At 35.4% G+C, this 24,422-nt stretch overlaps 1 protein-coding gene and 1 long non-coding RNA gene across 7 annotated transcripts in view; both read right to left on the bottom strand.

The window, feature by feature from the left end:
* The window catches only part of LOC105487858 (potassium voltage-gated channel interacting protein 4), a 1,213,665-nt gene that overhangs the window by 837,406 nt on the left and 351,837 nt on the right, over positions 1-24,422 (bottom strand). The window lies entirely within an intron of this gene.
* Positions 1-24,422, bottom strand: part of LOC139362113 (uncharacterized) — a 122,832-nt gene that overhangs the window by 82,243 nt on the left and 16,167 nt on the right. Inside the window, exon 1 of the long non-coding RNA XR_011620459.1 lies at positions 1-24,422. This exon is cut by the window's left edge and continues 31,175 nt beyond it; it is cut by the window's right edge and continues 16,167 nt beyond it. This is a non-coding gene — a long non-coding RNA (uncharacterized lncRNA).

Here is a 24,422-nt window from a genome sequence, read left to right as displayed (position 1 = left end):
ATGACTGTTTTTAAAAGTTTGTCAACATATTTTCTAGAATAATCTCACTGATCCTTTGTACAATACTGCATAACCCGTAAACATTTATGCTGACTCCAGCCTCTGTGGGAGAGCAGGTGATGTTGCCTTCAAAGTGACTGCAGGGAGGTCAGTCACAAAGGTGACAGCTGGGTATCCATGGAGCTTAAACTAAGAGTCACTCGAAATAAGTAGAAGTAAGTACATGAGAGGCTAGAGACAGAACACTTGAATCAAGAGTCCAAGATGATTTGGAGGTTTTGAGATAGGAAAGTTTAGGGCAAATCACTTCGATTTTGAATTGAGCTTGATAGTTCGTACAGTAGGGGTTGGATTTTCAGGAACATAAGAAGGAAAATGTTTCTGCCTATTATTTCTTATACCTAAGGAACAACTGGGCTATTGAATGAGAATAATGTCTAATACCTTGCTGCTGATACTTTCTATTTTTCTCATTCTCCTTATCTTTTCATTTCTCCTCCTCATCTTCCTCTTTTCTCCTCCTCCTCTTCTTTTTCTTTCTGTAGCTAACTTCTTAGTAGTTAAATACACGTTTTCTACTATCTGCATAATTTGTCATCTTCACAAGGGTCTACATTCAAACCATCTCTGAATTTATTATACTATACTGAGACTCATTCTCTAATATTTAAATCACATTTTATATCGCAATCTTCGTGTGATAGTTTATAACAACCCAAATTTATTTCAAAAGTTACTTATGGAATAGGTAGATAGATGCTGCTTTCATAGTATGAAAAGTATCACAAATTATTTCAAAAGAAAATTATAATTAAATGCCAGCTTCCAACAGGCACCTACAAATCTGCATATGACCTGCCAATGCAGACAACCCTTAGAATGGTCTTGAAAATCCCATATTAAAGATGATAGAGTCATAAGATGGAAGGAGCTTGGGCCCCTAAGTCACCACTTGGAGGAGAGCCATTCATTTGCATATACTTCTTAGGGCTCACAGGGGAGCCAGAAAATAAACTATTTGGTTAAACAACTGAATTTTTTTTTAGTTTGTTGCTCACAGGAGTTGGCCTATCGCGTGAGGCTTAGCAAATATGGGTAGAATGACAGACTGAGTCAATAAGTAAATGCTACTACTCAACATTGGTTTCTGCCCATAGAAGCCTAAATTTTTTAGTGGTTTGTTTCTTGTCTCCAACTTAAAAAGCCTGACATTGGAGATTTTAAGAAATCAACTGATTTAAGACTGCTTCACATAAAGCATCTTTTATGGGGTGAAAACCAAGAAGCATACAAACCCTCTGCTCTGCTGTATGACGGTTCCCGTAGGTATATCACAAGCCAAGGTCACATCAGCACTAAGCCAGAGCACAGTATTTTGCATTTTCTGCTAATGCAGAAAAACACATTTAAATATCCTGTTACTGGAAAAAAATCTAAATTTTCTTTGAAAATTTTGGATACCAAAGTAGAAACATTAGACCTAGCTTGCATACTGACTAAAAATCGATGTCCTAAAATTGCTGAGTGCACTCAGAATTATTTGATATGCTGTCCAAACTTGTTTATGAAAATATATTTTGGATGTGAGGTATAAGTCCTCAATTACTCATTTATCCAAATTGCTAAATGTTTAGAAGACTTCAAAATAATTTAAATTATTCATTTTACTGATTTATTACTTTCTTTAATTTTCATAATAACTTTTTCTCTTAAGCCTGAACTCATAACTTGTGAAGTGCTACGATAATAATTATCTTATGTTAATATGCTAATTTCTTCAGAGTATATTCAACTGAAACTCTTAAGGTTTTAACCACTGTAGACTTAATTAGGTTAATTAAAATACTATTCTATTTTATTTTTACTTTGTGATTCCTCCATTATCATAAAATGACACTCATAATAGCAATAGAATCTATTATTTATTGAGCATACCTTTTTTTCTAAGACTTTAATTTTATGATTAACTTCATAAAAAAGTTAAATAGGTGCATACCCTGTGTGGTTTTACATATTTTTTTTTTGTTGTTTAATAAATACCACCCCATAAATGAATACCAACTTATCATCCAGTCATACGTAGTATTAAACAGTACCAAATCTATTTAGCTAAGAGAAATTTACTTGGGCTTGAATACACTATCCTGGATGCTACACTGTGACTTCAGCCTAAGAAGTTTCCCCTGTCTGAAAAACCCTTGACTCTAACTGGACAACAGTAGTAATACCTCTATGCCAAATTCTAAAGAGGTTCCAGATTGCAAGACCCCTCATGATCTGGCCTTGCACAATTTTTCTGCCCTCTATTACTTTTAGAACTGCAATTCCAGCTGGGTGCTGTGGCTCACCCCTGTAATCCCAGCACTTTTGGAGGCTGAGGTGGGCAGACCACCTGAGGTCAGGTGTTCAAGACCAGCCTGGCCAATACAGCAAAACTCTGTCTCTACAAAAAATACAAAAAATTAAGCAGGCATTGTGGCAGGCACCTGTAACCCCAGCTACTTGGGAGGCTGAGGCAGGAGAATTGCTTGAACCCGGGATGCAGAGGTTGCAGTGAGCCGAGATCGCACCATTGCATTCCAGCCAGAAGAATAAGAGCAAAACTCCATCTCAAAAACAAACAAACGAACAAAACTGCAATTCCATAAATGCAGGATATTCTTTGGTACCTCTGTGCCGTTGCACACACTGCTTCCTCTGCTGCAGCTGGCATTCTTTGCCTTGACCACCTTGTTAGCTCCTTCCTCTATTTGGAAATTCTGTCCAGAAGATACCTTTCAGTCCTGGTGTCATCATTTGGTATTTTCTCTTTTGCTTGTCTCTGCTTCTGTCATCATGTGCTACATCCTGTTTTCCATCATTTACTAGTGTTCATTTAATGCCAGCCACTTTACTATCCTTACATATATTCTTGAGAATTGTTTTAGAAAACTCACAAGTTTAACATTGTTATCCACATTTTAGAAGCAAGAAAAACTGAACTATTTGTTCACTCTGGCTAATGTGCAGATTATTAAGAGTTCAGGTCAGGCGCGGTGGCTCACGCCTGTAATCCCAGCACTTTGGGAGAACGAGGTGGGTGGATCACGAGGTCAGGCATTCAAGACCAGCCTTGCAAAGATGGTGAAACCAGGTCTCTACTAAAGATACAAAAATTAGCTGGTTGTGGTAGCGGGCACCTGTAATCCCAGCTAATTGGGAGGCTGAGGCAGAGAATTGCTTGAACCCGGGAGGCCGAGGTTGCAGTGAACTGAGACTGCACCACTGCACTCCAGCCTGGGTGACAGAGTGAGACTCCGTCTCAAAAGAAAAAAAAAAAAAAAAAAAAGAGTTCATGCTAGCTAAACATGAATCTCTCCTGAATTCTACCTAAGGTCTGTCTGCTTCTAAAGCCCAGTTTTTACATGCTCAGGTAAATATTTGCTCGTGTCCAGACATTTATGATAAAGCATGGGCATTAACAAAGGAGAAGAAGAAAAAGGGAGAGCAGGAGAGACAGAAAGTAAGAGAGACTAAGTAAGAAATGTTAAATAATTTAAATATGGCATCCACCCTTCTACTCAGTGGATAAATGACCAAGACTGCTCATTAGAATAAAGCAAATCTGCTCATCCGTGCCATCTCAACTCCCAGGACCTCATAGAATGTGAGTTTCTTCTAGTTCAAGTATAATGCTAGTATTTAATCACATGTGTTTCTTCTATCTCTTGGCAACTGAGGGCAAGCAAATGACTTCATCTTGTACTCAGTTAAAGAAACAGTGACCTTTTCTGAGCATGAAGGTCATATATCCCACACTCGACTAACGCAGGGGCAGTCCTTCTCTGTGATATTGCACCTTCTTAAACTGCATTTGTCTTGCACACAGACTTTAGAGACCAACTGTTTTGCATGCTGCAGGTGCTTAACAAATATCAGTAGAATGACAGACTGAGTCAATAAATAAACGCTACTACTCAACATTTGTTTCTGCTCATAGAAGCCTAAATTTTTTAAGTGGTTTGTTTCGTGTCTCCTACTTAGAATCTCCTGACATTAGAGATTCTAAGAGATCAAATGATTTAAGACTGCTTCATATAAAGTATCTTTTATGGGGTGAAAACCAAGAAGCATAAAAACCCACAGCTCTTCTGTGTGACACAGTTCCCATAGGTATAACATAAACCAAGGTCACACCAGCACTAAGCCAAAGCACAGTATTTTGCATTTTCTGATAATACAGAAAAACACACTTAAAGCCACAGTACTGTTTGAATAGAACACAAGTACAAGATGTGCCTACGAGTTCATCCAAAGGAAATAAAACTACTGTGGGGAAAAGTCAATTTATTAAATTTCTTTCATCCCAGAAGTATATATTAAGAATATTATTTATATCCTTTGCATGTCTTCCTTCTAATCAGATTCCCTTGTGCCACATTAAAAAATGATTTAATCTTATTTATATCTTATTTGTAAACTGCTTGCTATGCAATCTATTAATTTCTGTTTCAATTAAATTCTATATATTCATTCATGCATTTGTTTATCCTCTCATGGATTGTTTTTCATCATAACTCTACATTCAGAACTCTGGAGGCATTTACCCACTGGGATCAACTACCCTCAAACACGTTGCTTTTTGTTGCTGAAAACCCTTGTACTCTACTGAGAATAAACTCTATTGACACTCTCTGTATTCTCCGAGTCAATGGATAATTCAGTACAGTTGAATACAATATCATTCTAGGTTTTATTCTCCATAAATTGCCTTTTAGCATAGAGATAAAATCTTTATTTAGTTTAATGTTTCCCTCTATCCTGCCTCATGTAGCAGAACAAGAATACATAACACCGTAAAAATTCCTTTTGAAAAGTAGTTTTTTAGCTCATTTGGATGTTTTCCAATAAACTCAGTTTTTGACAGAACGCTTAGGTAAGTAGAGAAATTCATTGAAGATTACAACAAGAACTATCAATGGACCTTAACTACAACTAAATATATTACTTCCAGTTGTAATATAGGTGCCCAAATATATGTTGTAGTAAAACATATTTACTTGTGTAGTTAAGGGGTAATGTCTATATACCAGTGAATTTTACAAGCAGTATCTGTGAATTTTATCTAGAATACTTAAACAGTATTGGGGTTCTCAATATATGAGTTCTCATGTGTGGAAAGAATAAGTAATTAATCTTTACTGAGCCATGACCTTGAGCCAGAGACTCTTTTAGTTCTCATTTATCTCCCTTGATACCAACACTATCACGTTTGAGTATTATTGACCTATGTTCCACATAAAGACACCTCATCTGGGAAAGTTTAAACACAAGGTTACAATGTTAATAGGTGACAGAAACTACATTTAGTCCTGGGTATGTCTTGTTTTAAAACCAGCCTTCTTTGTATAAGAAAGTTTTGCTTGAGATATTTAAAAGAAAATTGTATTTTATGGAATGAAGAATCCCTTGATGGGATTGCTTAATATCAGCTAGAAAAAAAAAAACATTTTTAAAAGCATACTACTGAATAGTGTTGCATCAAAACTATATTTGCCCAAGCGCGGCATGGAGAAAACACTCTCCTTTATGTGATAATCCAAAAATTTTCATACGAAGTAAACGAATGTTTAAAATGATAATTCTCAGCATTTTCTCAAATATTTTTACATTTGCCATGCATACCATGCACACATTTAAAGCACTATTACATCAAAGATGGTAAATTCCCAAGCTTACTTCCCTCTCCTCTAGAAAAATCATCTAGGCGTTTAGTCAACAAGTACCTTATACAGTGTGAAGGGGAGCCATTAAAAACATGGTATACAGAAATTGGATTTCCTTTCCTGAGCATTGCAACGAAGAATGGAAGAGAAAAGGCAGGCTGCTAGCTTTTCTCCTTTTGTAAGGATATGTCAGCCCATTCAGAGAACAAATGAGCCAATTCAATGAGTATGCTGAGAGCTTATCCACAAGAGCTGACAGTCAACTTGAGCTAAACTTATAAACTGTAGTGCATGTTCAATTTATTTTATCTTCTGCATTTCACTCTGTCACCCCGCACGATGACATTAAGTATAGCCTTGCAAAGGAAATAGTATCTATTTCTGAAAGGTTTAGGTGAAACATCATTATATTTCCAAACAAAATGAAAACAAGCACCTTGGTAGAGGAACAGCATAAAAACAGACCAGCAGGAGGTCTGTTATTTTCAAGGGAATTGACAACTTGAGAAATCCACAGTTCTACGTTTAAAATGTCTTTCTTCCTAGGAAAATTCCATGGCCTCTTCTGAAACATCTGGAAAAGACTATAGACATGTTGTTTGGATGCAAGTTACAGATCCATACAAAATGTATTGATACTTGTATAATAAAAACCACAATATTTTGGGGGAGGTAAAGAAGATAGGAAGGTAATGGATGAGAGTTTGGGCTACAGTCATGCAATTTGGGGTTCGAATTCGGACTTTGCCAGTCTCAAGTCTCTGTAGAATTGGGAAAAGTATTTTCAAAGCCTCTGCTTCTACCTATTATATCTGCGTAGTTATTAAAGGGCTTAAATGATAGAATATACCCAAAATGAAGTTTTGCATAATGCATTCTCAAAGACATTGTTCAGTACATTTTGACTAGCATTATTATTCATATTATCACAGCTTGGTTCAGTCCCTCATCATTTCTCACTTGGAGAACTGCCTCCTTCAGTCTGTTCATCCTAAACATTTGGTCAAACTTATGTGATCCTGTCATTGTCTTAATTATTAACCTCTTACAAATACCGACTATTTATACAGAATGTTTTTCAAACTCCAGGTCATGATCCATTAATGGGTCATGAACCCAATTTAATGAGTTGGGACCAAACTTAAAAGAAGAAAGAATAAAATGTCATGACTGCATAGGTCATAGAAGGATAGAATAGACTACATAGGGCATACAAGAACAGAATAGAGTAGAGTAGAGTAGAGTAGAGTAGAGTAGAGTAGAGTAGAATAGAATAGAATAGAATAGAATAGAATAGAATAGAATAGAATAGAATAGAATAGAATGAGATATTGTCAGAGAATATGACACACAGCAAAGGTAAAACTTATTTTTGAAACAATTTATTACAATTAGTATGTATGTGTGTGTGCTGGACTGTAATGTAAAAAATATGTTCTTACTTACTAGGTAATATTCAAAGTCATCTGACAAGCATTGGGCAGGGTGATGTCCAAACATTAATGCTCTGCTACTCATCTAGACACTGACCCTGGTCACTCAATGTTCAAAACCTAATGAATGGAAAGTGGAAGATGCATTTTGCCTTCCTTTTGCTTTTGAGGTGAGGTAAGTGGTTTATTATGATGGAAAGTGGAGTACAATAGGACTCTGATTTTATGAGTTGGTAATTTTTTAACCTAATTTTCTGATTCAATAATAGAAGTAAATATACTATAGTCTTTAAATGCTAATAATGCTCCATCATTGCCCTTCTTATTCTATCCTCAGAAAAAGTAAGTGAATATAATCATTACTGAATGTATTATACATGAAAAATAGGATCAGAAATACAAGTTTAAAAATTTCTGTGATCTGAGATTTTTGTGTACATATTAGAATAATATTTTTTCCATTTATTGAGTTAAAATGTTTCTCTACACAAATGTCTTTTCAAATAAAGACATTTCCAACACAAATCCATACATCCAACTTATAAATAACTATGAACACTGGATACAATGCATGCAAACAGGACATCTGGGATGAAAATGCAACCCTCCTGAGATAATTGGGAAGTCTCCATTTTACATTTAGCTAGTCATTCAAGCATGAAGTAGTCTTTTGGGAAGAATGAGAAAAAAGAGGATTAAATATGTTAAAACTAATGTGTGCACCCATCATAGATCATAGCATTTTTAGTTTCAAAGATTCTCATTGTCTTTCTCACACTAGCAAGGCTCATAAATCGGTCCTTTAACTAAAAATCCGCAACTGCCCTAATTCTAAGTGGTAAGAGAGCACCCAAATGCAAAATCAGACTCATGTCCATGCTTATAATGTTTCTGTTTCCCCTTTGAAGATATTCTCCTTTGAAGAAAAACTGCCCTCAGTAAAACCAAAAGTGAATTTTAATGCATATCCATCATCTTAAAAAACGGATTTTACAAATTAAGCATTATGAACAATTTGTAAGTGCATTTTAATACTGTATACAGAGTTGAGAGCCAAGGATTTTAGCATCTGATAAATCTAAAGTTAAATATCTGAGTTCAAAGCCAACTCAACTATTTTTTAGCTTTGTGAATTTGGGAAGTTAGTTAGGCTTGCTGTGCTTCAGGATCCTCACGGGCAAAATTAAGATTAAAATATCTACTTTATAAGGTAGAAGTGATGCTTAAATAAAGCAATATATATATGAAACAGTTACTCCAGGATCTGACATACAGTAAGTGCTCAATAAATGGTAGCCATTAAGGTTGAGAATAGTCATAAAGAAGTCCTAGGAACTAGCTAAATAGTAAAATACCAGGATTATATACTCTGCCTTTCACAAAGTAAGTGCTATTAGGGAAAGTGTTTTAACATCAGCATTTAAAACTATAATATTTTAATGCAATTCCAATATAAATTTATGTTTAAAGGGTAAATTTTCATGGTTGCAATATTGAACAAAACCCATTATAAAAATGTTTTATTTCACCCATTTCTTCCGAGTTCCAAGCAGGGAAGATATAAGAAAGAAATCAAATGGGTAGATTATTTTACATGACAAACTCAGGAAAAATCAAGATTATGCTTCAGTGACAGAAGTTTCCTACACATAGCGATAGTCAAAACTAGTTTACTGAATTAGAACCTCGTGTAAATATTTCATTATAAGATTATTTTCGTGTGGTAAAATTTCTGTTCTTTTCTTGCATGTGTTATTTATGAATATAAAACATGCCTCACTCATTCTCATGAGTCTCTACAATGCCTGGCAGATAACAGGCACTCAGTGAACTTAAATTGAATGATAATAACATAAGATTTATGTTACAAGTAAACAAGGATTTACTGCTCAGCAATCTGCATAGCCCATGGTTAGCTACAAGCAAAACTTTGAGGTGGCCTGCCTTTATATGAGCAGTTGGAAAAATCATTACCCTCATTTTAATTTTCCTTCTCCCATTATCACTTATACTTCAGTGAGAATAAAGTTAAATAAAGTCTTTTTCTTCCTAGGTTGCACACATTTTTAAGCATAAATCTCAGACCTAAAAGTTTTGTTTCCCCTTTGAAAACAAAATTAATTTTGAAAGATGTATAATCAGGTTTTAATTTTTTAATTCATAAAGGGCAACTCATTTCTCAACCTAAATTATAGCACAAATTTACCAAAATTATTTGTCATAAAGAATTTGCATACCATAACAGAATCATTCTTTAAAAACTTAAAGCCAAATCTAATACACACACACATTGAGATTTTAGGAAACTGACAAACCAGAATATAATTAGGTGACAATTTAGACAGTATAGATAGCAAATTGACCAAGTTAATTTAAAAATACATTTATTGAGCACCTACAATTATTACTAATCCTCAAAATAACAAATTAGCTAGCATTATTTCCCCTTTAGAGAGAGCAAGGCTCAGACCCAGAGACATGTGGCTCAAGACCACACAATCAGTGAGGGAAAATTCTAAATTCAACCCTATATCTGTCAGCCTTCAAAGCTTGATTTCTTTCCACTACACCTTAGTGCTGGAATAAAAACTTAGAAGGAATACACGCAAAGAAAGATTGATGAGAGGGAGACAAGTACAAATTTGAAGGAAGATGAGGTAACTTCTTGAAAAGGTTTGAGCTTTGTAGAGGAGCAATATACATAACCCTCTCCAAGCAAGCCTGACCATTTCTTATGAATGGCTGAGTTTTATTTTATTTCATTTTTGTAGGGGAAAAAAAAAAAACTGAAGTGGAGAAGGCAAGTGGCCCAACACAAAAATAGCAGTTGAACAAAAAGCTTAACATAGTGAATACTTACACTTAGCACAGGATTTGGCAAATATAGTTGTTTCATAAACATTTTTGGAATACATAACAGTAATCATTAATAAGTATTGAATGTTCAGTGACCCCGGTTCTGGGGTAAGCATTCTGCATGTAACTGACATTTCTCATGACAGTGCTATGAGGTGGGTGTTGGTCTCATCTCCATCCTCTGCATGAGGCTACTGACATTCAGACAGCTTATGCGGCATGCCCACATCCCAAGTCGGTACCGACTCACCTGGTCCAGAAACTTTGGCTTCAGATCCCCAGATCCTACTTACTATGCTTCACTTAATGAATAAAATAATCAGGACATTCTTATCTCAATCCAATTACTTATAAATCAAATTTTTGCTGTAAAAGTTTATCATCAAGACTTAAATGGCTTTTATAAAACAAAATAAATACCAGTTACACAACTGAAATGAAGTGAAAACAAAGGAAAGGAATTGCCATATATTTCACTGTGTCATGAGAATGAGAGTCATTGATCTTGGCAGATCTGAAGCATCCTCTCTGCTCTTTAAATGCCAAACTGATAGATTGTCAGGACAAGTGAAAAATATATGCCTGACAGCTCATCAATACACATATATTACAGGAAGCATTGCCCACAAAAACAATTATGCTTGAATATGTGATAAAAGTCTTAGTGTATAAAATCCATTATGGCAGAAATTAGAGATGAGAGAAACTTCCAAGAAGCTTAATTTATTGATTATTATTTTCATGAAATGAGGGTGTTGGAGGGAAAAAAAACCTGAGATAATGGAACAGAGAAGCATAATTAAGGTATGTGTATGATGTTTATCAGTTTGAAAGACTACAATGAATCATGATTATAATTAAGTTGAACAACTACCAGTGAACACTCATTGATAAAATTAATACTTGCCTAAAAAGAGAGTCTCTATCCTTTGGTGAAGAAGAGAAGCTGATTTTTATGAACAATAATGACACTGTTTAAAAATAATGCATATGTGTGACACTATGCTAAGCACTCACCCATGCCATGTTATTTAATTTTCTCAGCAATGAGTTAAGAACCAGCAATGAGTTAATAACTCCATTACATAAATGATGGGACAAAAAAGGCAAAATTTAAAACTTGACCTATTCTAGTATCATCCTGTAGTTTTCATTTATAGCACATTTCCAATTGTTAATTATACATTTAATTATATACTTATTTAAGTGTGTATTCATTTTTAAATTATATGTTCCATGAGAAGAGGGATTGCAGATTTAATTTATCTCTACGCATCCAGTGTCTGGCTCATTGTAGGTGCTCAGAATATATGTGTTGACTAAACTTATGAATAAAAGAGATGATGTCAGATTTCCAGCATCAAAATGCAAAGACATTCCACACTCTTGCCTCCCCCAGTATCTCCCTTTGGGTGAATGTGGAGGGGATGGGTGTTAGGCATGTGGGAGCAGCAGTGAGATCCCAGAACTGTTAAGGGGAGATTTTTTTTTAAATCAAAGGAAGGTGTGACAGGAACTGAATAAACAGATTCCAAAAAGAAAAGTTTTAAGATTTAAGATCTCCTCTTTGATACTAATCAATTTATTGAAGATTCTTGACAAAGAATAAGAGAAAAGAGCAAACAAAACTGATAGGACGGAGCCTGATACATTAGTCACTTGTCAAAATTTGTTGATAACTGAAGAGAGAGTATGTTTAGCTTCCAAGTCCATTTATAAAAATATGGTCCTCCTGATACTAAAATAACCCCTGGATTCTTCCATAATAAGGGAAAGGAAAAAATGTAATCATCACTTATGTGTGTGCTATTCTGAACTCAGGCTATTTTTTAATTGGAATAAGGTATCAAGTCTCAGCCTCATTATTTTAAAGTAGTAGTTCCCACAAGGTATGATTAGGACCATTATTTATAACAAAAAGCAAAAGCTGTAGTCTTATTCTCACTAGCCAGGAGTGAAACGGTGGTCACTTATCAACAAAACTATCTTTGTTCTCAAGAAGGTTGAACTTGTTACCCACGAAGGACTGCGCTTTGTATCGACTTTGAGGAATTAAGACATCTACACCAACGAGAGACAACACACCACTGTTGCTTGTGTATATGCTATGTAGATGGTTAGATTTTAGATCAAGCCCTGGATTTATCATCTAAGGGCAGATGGACTTAAAATCCTGCACTATTAGGTATAAGTAACATGGTGGATGCCACACAACCACTCCAGCTATCAGTTTTCTCATGTCAGAGACAGAATGATAATTCCTGACCTATCTCATGAAGCTACTGGAAAAATCACAAATGAGGTAAGGGATATAAAAACACCACATAAACCACAAAGTGCACTTTTCATTTTAATATAACCAATCACTCTTTCTTTACATCATTCCATGTAATTTCTGCATTCAGGTGTCAATTTTGAGGATAGAAAGTCTTATCCTCAGTCGTGTTGGCAGATCCAGCTAAGTAAATGAAGAGTTAGAACTTGGGAAATGTGCTCTTCCCTGCAAACAACAACAACAACAACAACCACAACAGTAATAATGGCTAACATGTATTAAGTGTTTATTCTAAGCCAGACAATTTTCTAACTCACTGCAGCTGACCTGCAGTAGGACAACTCCATTCTGATGTTGGACCAGGTCATGGGTGAACTAGCATAGGAATGACCAAGAGAACCATTGTGTCTGCCATGTTCATAGTATGAGAAACTGGTTCTTCAGCCTTCACTAGTTGGAGAAAGGCTATAGAAATATTGTCAGAGTGGGAGGAAATCTTAGCAAACAGTTAATACACATCTTGCCCAAAGAGATGCATATGAATACATATAGTCCTGTGAAATGCTTACATAACCAATGTTTATTTGAGCACCTCCATGTACGAAGAACTTAATACTTTGTGAATCAGTCACATTACATTTTTATATGTTTGACTAATAAAATGTTTTCTTTCTTTGGTATTGTCTTAAAATCAAGCTTCGTGTTGCTTCCATCTATTGATTTTAGTTATCCCCTTTGAAGTTAAATTGTAAAATTCAAATAACTATTCCATGCAACAGCCCTTAAATATTTAAAGACATACACCATATCTTGGATAAGAGTTATTTCCTCGTTAAAACAAAATAACTACCAACATTATTTTTCTTTTAAGATATAACATAAAATAATTCTTTGTAGATAGTGGTCAGATTCTGCCAATGAAATCATAGTGATCGACTATTCATCTATTTAACCTTGAGAAAACCTGGCTATGGGTGCTAGGCGATTACCAAATCAAAGATTGTTATGGTGAGGAAAGTCTGAACAAATGTTTAAATCCCAATAACATATCCCTGATCTTCCCTGCTCCCCTCAAGATAGCAACCTTAAACTAAAGAAGAAAATGGAAAGATTTTGAAGCTAATTAGGTATGTGAGGTTTGCCTCGTCCTCTGTTGGTTTGTAAGGCCATTCCAGATACGTCAGGATCGTAATCCTAAGTGTCCCACGCCCTACATCAGGAAATGAATTACCTATATTTCAGATATCATATGCAAGATACTTACTACTGTCTATATCTTTACTTACAGGGAGCTGTGATCCCAAACTCAACTAAAGGCATCCCAGACCATAGTAGAGGTACTCTAAAAGCAATTAGCTGGTAATGAAAGGAACAATAACAATACATTATACACTAATTGCAATTGAAATCTACCCTGTCTCTAGGGAATATTGTCAGATACCTAGCCAAGAATGGGTTTTTCATTTTCTGATTGTGTAAATGTTCCTATTTTTGTTTCTATATCATAGTATTTGTAATTAGCAATAAATCACTGTGACATAAGAATTCTGTAACCATCACTTGGAATATTCCTCAATATTTAAATTCAGAGACACAGCAGGCCTGGTAGAACTAATCATCTCTGAATCTTTTCATCCATTCAGAAGCAGATGAGTATCTCCTACTCTGAGCCTGGTGCCATGCTGAGCACTGGGAATAGAGATAAAAGAAAGTCCAATCATATGGAAATGGAAATAATGCAATAGCAAGAGATAATGCAATAGTGAGAGACGAAAAGAAGAAATCAGATGACTATAAAATAGGCTAAGTGATCAGTTAGAATGGACTGGACTCAGTGCTATAGGGGCACAAAGATGGAGGTGTATATATACATATATACACACACATATATCTGTATATATACATATATATGTAAACATTCTAGAGAAGGTAGTAGCTAAGCTGAGTCTTAAAGGGCAAAAAAGGCATATGAGGCATAGTCTAGACCACACTCTAACTGGGGAGGCAAGAGATAAAATATTAATGCAAAAGGGTCGAATTGGATAAGCAGACTAAATACTGTAAGCGAGGTAGATAAGAAACAAGAAGCTACATTTAAGAAGCAGCTGCTTCTCTGTATTTCAAACTATGTATGAGGTTTAAACAGCCAAAGGACAGAAGGCAAATTATGCTTCCTTTAATTCTCTCTTATAGTCCCCAATTTTATTCCTTCATGACACTCTTCACAAGTGAGTAATAACTTATTAAAAATCTGTTCCTCCTTCTAAGCTGTAAATTGCAGAGGATAGGGACCAGGTTTGTTTTTTTCTCCATCGCATTGCTGCCATTAATTGCATAGTTCTTACCACTAGGCACCTGTTTAGTTAATATTTGTTAAATAGTTGAAGAATTAGACTAGTGAATTGAATTTTATAAGATGCTAGAAAAGTAAGATGTTTTATAATGTATTCATGGTTTGGTTTAGTGATGATGCTATGTAAATTAAAAATAAAAGTTGGAAGGAGCAACTAGAATTAAGGAAGGACAAACCAGAGGGTAGGAAAAGATTACTATTAGCATTTCAAGCAAAATTTAGAGCTTGTATTGTCTTGATGTTTTAGTACAAAACTGATACTATGAAAAAGGTATATTAAAGGATTAACTGGGTCCTGTGAGCCAAAAAACTAGAGGAGGAGTGAATAGCTAGGCAAATAGCTAGGCAGCTGGTGTCTCACTCATTCTAGTTGGAAAGGGATGAAACCTGTTCTAAAGTGTTTTCAGTAGGTATGGGTAGGGAGGAAAGGAATAGTTATCAAGGAATCAATTGTTTGTGAATAGGATGGCATAGACCTTATTTGTCAAGCAAGAACAGCTACATAATGTGCTGGGTCCAGGAAAATTAAATTGTGGGGCCCCTTGTTTAAAGAGTATGAATAATCTCAAGACAGTGACACCAGAGGCTAAAATAAAGGTGGGGCCCTTCTAAGTATAGGGCCCTTTGCAACCAGACAGGTTGTATATCCATGAAACTGGCCTGTTGTCAGGAATCTCATGTAAATAAAGGAGGAAAGAAGAAAGCAAAGAAAGAATGAAGGAAGGAAGGAAGGAAGGAAGAAAAAAATAAAAGGTTTAGGGATTTTTATTTCAGCATATACTCAAATTGTGTGACATAGATATACATATATTAAAAATAACCTTTAATTGTATGGTGTGTCATATCTCCTAAGTTTAACTAACATATGATCCCAAGGAATTATTACTATCTTCAATGCACAGTGGATGTTATTAGTTTATTGTTTTGTAGAGAAGGGAACTAGACAACATGTTTGGACCAGTGCATCAGTAAGGCTATGCTTATAGACAAAACTGGTCCTCACTCTCTCTTAAAATTAGGTCTTATAATTTTAAGCTACATAATAGAAACAATGGCCAATCGAGGCAGGTAAGTATCCCACTAACCCGCTGAATATTTCTCAGTGCAGAACCACTATGTCTATGTATTAATACTTAGAAATGGGTAAAACACACAAGAACACTAGAGCTTGTCAAGAGGAGGACACTAATTCAGATATTTAGATGTTTGAAAAATGTCTTATATAAAGAAAAGCTAAAAAAAATGGACAAGATTTAACAAAGCAAAAGGAAGCACAAATGGGACAAATAGTGCCTGCATTTATTGAAGGATTACTCAGAGAATCTAAAATCATTTGAGCTACCCCAATAGGTGTCATGAAAAACAAGGAGGAACGTTATAGGAATGAACATTTTACTTCTGTATTAGGAAAAGCTTTTGCCAGTATAAGGTCAAAAAAGAAAATGGCCTATTCACAAAAATTTTATTTTTACCTCTGTAAAGAAAAATTGTGAAATATTTTGAAATAGACCAAAAGAAAACGAAAACAAAACAAAACAAAAACCACTGGCTATCCTGTCCGATGCAGCCTTTTAGGGATCTCAAGCTTTTATGATCTTTGAGATATTTTGTAACTATGTAAATTGTAAAAACTGAAAATAATGCAAATCGTTTTTATCCATTGAAGTGCAAATTTGTGGTGTCTAATGATTATTGCTCTATAACTCCTTTTGGATGTCCTTGTAAATTATTTTTAGCATTCTAGATTTGTTTGTAATGTGTGGTTCTTTGAGTGTCACTTTGAACCAATTATAATATCTTACTGGTGCCCTCAGTAATTCTGGAGTTAAATAAAATTTTTGAGATGTGCGTTTGTTCTATATTTGTATGAGAGTCTTGATTTTACCTTTAAAAACCTTTATCTTTTAATACTTGCAAGTGTGCAATGAAAGCAAATTATTTTAACATCTATCAGAAACATTCTGAAAGAGGTTCCTGAATTTGTAGCAGACTGGACTAAAATATTCTCAAAGACACCTTTTAACTCTGATAATGTCCAATATATGAAGAAAAGGAATTAACAGAAAGAATAAATTGTTCTAATTGAGTGACTTGGCGAATGGAGGCACCATTGAAAGCCAGCACAAATAGAGTCCTATGGTGCCACATTGAGAGTTGTCTGTGAGTGAATTCAGACTTACTGAGACCAAAGTAATAGAGGGATAGTCATGGGAAAACATACAGGAGTAACAGAATTCAGGCTGAATTCTGGATGACAAAATTAGGGATCTGACCTAGAAGTCATTGACATGGAGAGAAGCATTGAAATTATCACTATGACAATTATGCCAAGAAAAAGGAAGGGAAACATTGACAAAGAGATAACATCTGTTATTCGTGAAATCCTCAGAATGTGACTATTGTCGGAGAAGAGAAGAGCATTTGTTCTTTGACACAAGTTTCCATCTTGGTAACTATGGATTGTAGACATCTCTTTTTTTTCTCTATAACAATGCAAGAGAATAAAAAACATATATAAGACATCTCGTTTGGTTATTTTAAGTATTCTATCATAGAAAGTATTGACTTACCTTTTAATTCATCATTTTATTCTCACACATTTTCTTAGACAAAATGAAAATTATGATTGATTGGTTGGAGTTTTAAAAGACCTGGATAATTTTGCTAAGGTTGATCATCACTATTTTGCACAAAGAATTTAAACAGGTACTTTGTCTTCTTGAGAACGGAGCTCTCAATAATTTTGTTCATAGTTGTTTGCATTCTAAGAACTCCTGAATCCAACCCCATGATTGAATTCAACCTCATTGTAGGCCATATGCTTATAAGAAAGCTGCATATTCAATCTTCCACTTCTTTGAAAGAGGTGAAAGTATAATTCTAGCAAGACAAATATGCAGGCCTAATTGATAATTTTTATTTCTGTATAGAGATTCAACAAGAGCTAAGGTGTCATACAGGAAAGTCACTGAAAGAGCTAACACATGAAAGAATTTTTTTGGTGTTTGAAGCGAGAAAGGAAGAAACAACAATCTATGATTAGAGTGCCCCTTAGTTTCATTTCAAAGAGCATGAGGCTCTCATGGCATCCACTAAAACGAGATGAATGGGAAGGAAAAACTTAGGAGTTTATTGAAATTGCCATATTACAGTCTGCCAAGAGTTCTGATCTATGATGTCCAATGGTTTTCCAACTCCTTGGACTCCCTCTAAAATGCTGCATTGCATATATTCATTCTGCAATTTAAATAACGTGTGTGTGTGTGTGTGTGTGTGTGTGTAAAAATGTCCTGCTACTCCATAGATACTAGGGCAAGGAGCAGAGTATTTGTGTACACACATTGGACTATAAAAATCAAGAATAAAATTCTTAACTTATGCTGCCACTTCTGTGCTGAATGCCCATTGCTGGTTAACTTTACCCTAAAATTGCAAGAATTAAAAATGTGATCCGTTTATTATCTCTGAAAGAGCAAAGACAGAGTGGGAGCCTCCGAGTGGTTTTGTGGTCGGAGTGCTCTGCTCTTCTGCTGACAGCCTGTCAGTGTCCTGTTCCTTTCTCATCCTTAATTAGAATTCTCGGATTCCGAGGTTGCCATCTGTACCACACTTGCCACTGTGGTCCCCGGACCTGGCACAAACACGGCTAACCTCGTCCTCATAAAATGACTCATTACCTTCTCCAGCTGTTATCTATTAGCACTGCAGATTTTGCACCAATTTCCATGCCAAGTCATCTCTCCCACCCTCCCCATCGCCCCACAACCTACTGGAGCCAGCTGGTGAGAATTCCCACACCTTATTTAAGAGGCATTTTCTTGACACATCAAGACAGATGCATGCCCTTAAGTGCACCTATGCCAAGACCTGAAACAGGACAATTTGTCCAATTCTCAGTCATAGAGATTTTGAAAAATCTAGTTCCATAGCAGCATTAATGCCATGTCAACATTTGAGACAAATAGTGCAAGAATTGTCTGTTACTGAGTGAGCCATTACTCAGGCTGTTCTCAGCTGAAAAATCTTTGTGTTTAGTGTGTTCAAGCTAAAATAAGAATCATTTGTGTTCAAAATTACTTCTGAATACCTACCAGCCAACATAATTTGCTTACTTAGTATACCTTGGGGCCTGCATGTATGTAGAAAATGAAGCTAGGAAATGAGACTTGTGAACAAGCTGAAAGGGGAAAGAAAACACAGGTTACCTTGAATGATACAATACCAAATTCCTTGTAATCTAAACTAACTCCTCAACAGCAACAATGTAAAGAAAGAAAGACAGTTACTGTGTTCTGTGAACAAAGCTGTGCTCTCAGATCTATGTGTTCCAACTCATGGCATCCTGAGTTACACCATGTGTTAGGATATTATTATAGAGTTTAGAGATGTAGAATTAATTCAATATTTTTGAAATGAGCTATTGGCCAAAAGTACAAAATCTTTTAATGAACAACAACAAAAGCAACCAATGACAAATGAGGTCTCCCTATATATAATAGCATAATATAGCATAATAGTCGTGATCAAAGGTTTTGGCCTGGAAAAAAAAAAACACCTGTGCTTAATTTCATCACAGTTTTGAGCAATTCTTAACTTTTATGACAACAATAATAATATGCAGAATTGGTAGGTAGCTGATATAAGATGTAAAATTCTCAGGGCAATGCTTGGCTCATAGTGAGTCTTTGGTAAATAGAAACCAGCATTAGAAATTATAATGGGGAGGAACGATGAAGGTAGAAGGAGGGAAAAGAGAGTAAAACATAATCAATCATCAATCAATCAATTAATCAATCAGAACAGAACAAAATATGGTTGAACGCTTAATTTGATCTCAGGAAGAAAAATGCTGCTCAGACAAAAAGCTAATTTAAAAATTATAAGAGACAAAAGTTTATGGAAGCATCTGCATAAAAATTTAAAACTTCTGCACATAAGAACAAAACATACATAGAATTAAAAGGCAAGTCAATTGCAATTATCGGTAGCAATTATTTAGAAAAGAGGAAAGGAGAGAAGCCAGAACAGGAATACCATTTCACTCATAGTTGTGATAGTATTTATTTTTGTCTTTCCTACTTCCTATCTTAAAATTTTTATCTATCTATCTATCTATCTATCTATCTATCTATCTATCTATCTATCTATCTATCTTTGAGATGAAGTCTTGCTCTGTTGCCCAAGCTGGAGTGCAGTGGCGTGACCTCAGCTTACTGCAACCTCTGCCATCCAGATTCAAGCAATTCTCATGCCTCAGCCTCCAGAGTTTCTGGGATTACAGGCGTCCACCACCATGCCTGGCTAATTTTTGTATTTTTAGTGGAGATGGGGTTTCGCCATGTTGGTCAGGCGGGTCTCAAACTCCTGACCTCAGATGATCTGCCTGCCTCAGCTCCCAAATTGCTGAGATTACAGGCACAAGCCACTATGCCTGGCCTATTTATTTTTTAATCAACAAATAAAAACTATATTTTTATGGTGTACAAAATGATGCTTTGATATGTGTATTCACACTTAGCATTTTAATTAGAAATTGGAACCACATTCACAAAAGATATCGTATAATTATAGAAATCATAACTATGCAACTATTAGAGGGCATTTACTATATACATAAGTCTAACTGGATATTGGCAAAGAAACAGTGTACATCAGGAAGGGTCAGTGCTTGGTGGCTTCTTAGAGTTAAGGGCATCACATTATGGCTTTCACTTTAGTGCAGGAAATCCTGTAGGTTTGTTGCTCAAAGCCATGTATATAGCCAGAATTCCTTGTTTGTCCCACATGGCTGGGTTTTGTGATGTCCAGGCAAGATCTTATATTTGGAATTTTTTATTTTATTTTCTATTTGGCTGTCAGTTGGCCACTTCTCAGGAATGTTATGAAGGAAATCCCTATATTTGATGATCTGATATTGAAAATATCTAAGGTCATTGGCCTGTGATTACACCTGGTTTATTTTATCTTACTTAGAGGTTGTAGTGCACATTAGAACCTTAGAATACTATGTTCCCTTAGAGACATTTAGGCTCACACCATATCTGGAACAAATTCATGTGTCTAAATATTGTCTAGGGGAAGACAATATTTATAACAAGTGACTGCTTTCGGTAATACAGTGAAATACATGAATATGTTCTTCAGTGCATTTTTACCTGTGCTATACTTTGTGCTTTTTAAACTAAGTTTTTAAATTTGCAATTTGATCTACCCAACAGTTCCCTATAAATAGTAAACATTTACAGTTTTCTGATTTCTTGCTGGAATTATATTCATATCCAGATCTTCATTATTTTTCCAGTTCCAAATTGGTGTTTGTTGACCTACCTCTGACTTATGAAGCAAGTTCTCCTCCAGAAAATGTTTACTATTAATATATATATGTGTGTATATATATATGTAGTAAAATATATATACACACACACACACACATACATACACACACACATATACACTCACACCAATGCTGCTGTTCAATTAAGATAATTTTGTTACTAATAATATTTAGACTTAACAAATAGAAGTTTCCCATAATGTAATTATCAGCCTGATAACCATGAAGATCAACTGGTAAAACTAATGGTAAATATGTAAAAATCTGGGCTAGTACTATAGCTAGAAAGGCTATAGTGGTACTCTATGTTGGATGCCCCTATCTTTCCTTAGGGAACTTTTAAAATAATACCAATGTCTTGGTTACAAACCAATTTTAATGAGTGGCTAGTGCTCAGTATCACTAACCTCATACATGAAATTTTATAAAAAGGCCAGTTGGAGGAGTTAAATACTATATGTCTTTAACATTCCAAATTAATCACTACTCACAATAGCTTAGACATAAAATATGCAGAAAATCCGTAAGATTCTCTTTGACGGAAAGGTAGCCGTAATGGAAATGGACATATAAGTAAAATCATTTTATACAGTATTGCTATGATCACTATGTCAATATTTCATTTCCTACAGAGATTCCTATTTACTTGGCACTTAAAGAAGAAGGAGATCACTCTTCTCTTTCCTTCAAGTCAAATGGCCAGGAAATACGGAGCCATGGGGGAATTTAGGAGGGGTACAGGAAAGCTTCTTCTTGGCATCCTTCTTCATCAGAGGAACAATAAATGGTCTCATCTAAAGTCCTTTTCCTACTCTCAATTTCCCCATGGACTACCTTGTCGCTGGAGTCTCATTGACTCAGAATAATTGGATATGGCCTGTTCTGTAATGAGTTGGCTGCCATCATGATAACCATTGCATAAATACCTAATGAAATGAGAGCTGTCTCCTCCATGCCCAGCCAAGCTGGTTGCCTCCCGGCCAAGACAACATCCTAGAGGAAACGGCACAGACTGCATGTCTTCTGCAGAAGTTCAAGTTAATAAAGTTTCAAACTAATGGCATTTTTTTTCCACAACCAATCTCAAGGGCGATGACATTAACAGGGATGCTTGCTGGAGTCTAGAATTTGACTAATGAAATACTCATTAGCCATCTCCTTCAGGGTTTATCATGTTTAAGACTACCTCATCAGTGAGGCAATAGGAATAAAATCAAAGGCTAAATGGAAAGTAGAAATTGAAGTTCACTTTTTCTGGTCAAGAGATTCACACTGAATATTTTCTATTTATAAATAAAGCAATGGTATGATTCCTTGTAAGAGAGTAGTTGTCTACTAAAATTGAGATAACTTGAAATGTGATATTTCACATGTGCTTTATCAAATAACATCTTTAGTTATATATCATAGAAATGGACTGGCTGTCTTAAATAGAAAAAATGGTTAATTGTGTGGATTTTGAAAAGTACAGTAACTTGATAGAAAGGCCAGGTTTTAAAACTAAATATAGGAATTAAGGCAGTTCTGAGAATCTAAGTAGCATAAACTCCTCAATAAAGATATCAGAATGCAATGTCTGGAGTAAATGTGTTACAAATACTTTTCCTCCAGCCTCTTGGTGACAAGTTGACTGAAGTAACTCTGACCTTATGTTCTCCCAGGTTCAAATTCAGTAGGAAAGAAAGTCCTGACAACATCAGTGAACGTTTCCTTGGGTATCATTGGCTCCAAAAGTCAGGTACTTATTTCTGAAGCAATTTATTCTGATTAAAAGATTGTTCTTTGCTCACCCCGAAATAAGAAAAAGGACAGAATCCACTCCATCTGAAACTCAGAGTCTAAGAGTTGAGAACAGATGGTTCTTTCAAAGAAAATTGTGATGTCCAGAAATTGTCAAAATACTTGTCACAAAAGAAGACCACGTAATTCCAGGAAGGCAAAAAAGAAATGTGTACTGTCCTGCAAAATCTAGTCTCCACAAAGGCTTAGAGGTAGAAATTAAAAGACAATGAAGAGCAAAGAAGCATATGAACAGTTGTTCAACAATATGTGTCATTAAGGAAGTACAAATTAAAACCCAAAATGACCAAAATCCAAAACACCAAAAACACCAAACGCTGGTAAAGATGTGGAGCAGCAGGAACTCATTCACTGCTAGTGGGAATGCAAAATAAGAGTCGCTTTGTAAGACTGGCAGTTTTTCTTATACAATTAAAAATACTCTTAACATACAATCTAACAATTTGAAAACATATGTCCACCAAGACCTTGCACATGGATGTTTATAGCAGTTTTATTTATAATTGCCAAAACTGAAAAGCAACCAACATATGTTTCTGTTGGTGAATGAATAATTAAACTGAGGTATGGCTACACAATGGACTATTTTCAGCATGAAAAACAAATAAGCTATCAAGTCATGAAAAGACATGGCTTCATAAGGAGAAACCTTAAATGTGTACACTAAGTGGGGAAAGCCAAGCTGAGAAGGCCATAGATTCCATGATTCCAACTACATGACATTCTGGAAAAGGCAAAAATGATAAAGACAGGAAAAAGATCAGTGGTTGCAAAGGGTCACAAGGGCACAAGAGAAGAATAGGCAGAGCACACGGGATTTTTAGGGCAGTAAAAAGTTTCTGTATGATACTACAATGGTATCATTACACCTCTGTTAAAATGCACAGGATGTATGACGCCAAGAGTGAAACCTAATGTAAACTATGGACTAGGCGATAATTATTTGTCAATGCAGAGTCATCGTTTTTAACAAATATACCACTGTGGGGTGTGAAGTTGACAGTGGTAGAGGTGTGCGTGTGTGGGGTTAGGGGATATACGGGAACTCTCTATTCTTTTTTCTCAATTTTTTTGAACTAAAACTCCTCTAAAATATAAAGTCCATTAAGAAAAAAAATATACGCCGGTCCCAGAAACCAGTACTATACACTTTTCCTGACTTCATTCTTGGCCTTCTCATTAGCACCAAGGTCCCTGGTACACCACAAAAACCCAAGGCTTGAAGTTAGCTGAGTTTTAATTCTGCCAGCTTTTCCCTTAGCTCTGTGACCCTGAGCAAAATGCCTAACCTTCACATTCAGATATAAAATGACATAAATCTGTACAAACCACATAGTTAAACATCCAGTAACCAGAAGCAATATTTATTGAGCACATACTATGTGCCAGACACCAAAATAAGCACTTTGTGTATAATAACTAATTTAATCTTCATTTAACCTTGTGAGGTAGTTACTGCTGTTCCCATTATTTTAGAGCTAAATAAAGGAATGCAGAAAGTGATTAAGCACATTTCATAAGGTAATATGGCTAATAAGCATGAACGTTGGAATACGAGCCCAGACAATCTGGTCTAGAAGCTTTGCTTTTACCAATACACTGAATTCCCTGCATATGTCATGTCCATACAGAGTAGGGTTTAAAAGTTTTAATTTCCTTTTCTTTC

Source organism: Macaca nemestrina, chromosome 3 (assembly GCF_043159975.1).
Source record: "Macaca nemestrina isolate mMacNem1 chromosome 3, mMacNem.hap1, whole genome shotgun sequence".
Classification (NCBI taxonomy): domain Eukaryota; kingdom Metazoa; phylum Chordata; class Mammalia; order Primates; family Cercopithecidae; genus Macaca; species Macaca nemestrina.
This window is presented reverse-complemented; position numbering and strand designations above follow the sequence as displayed.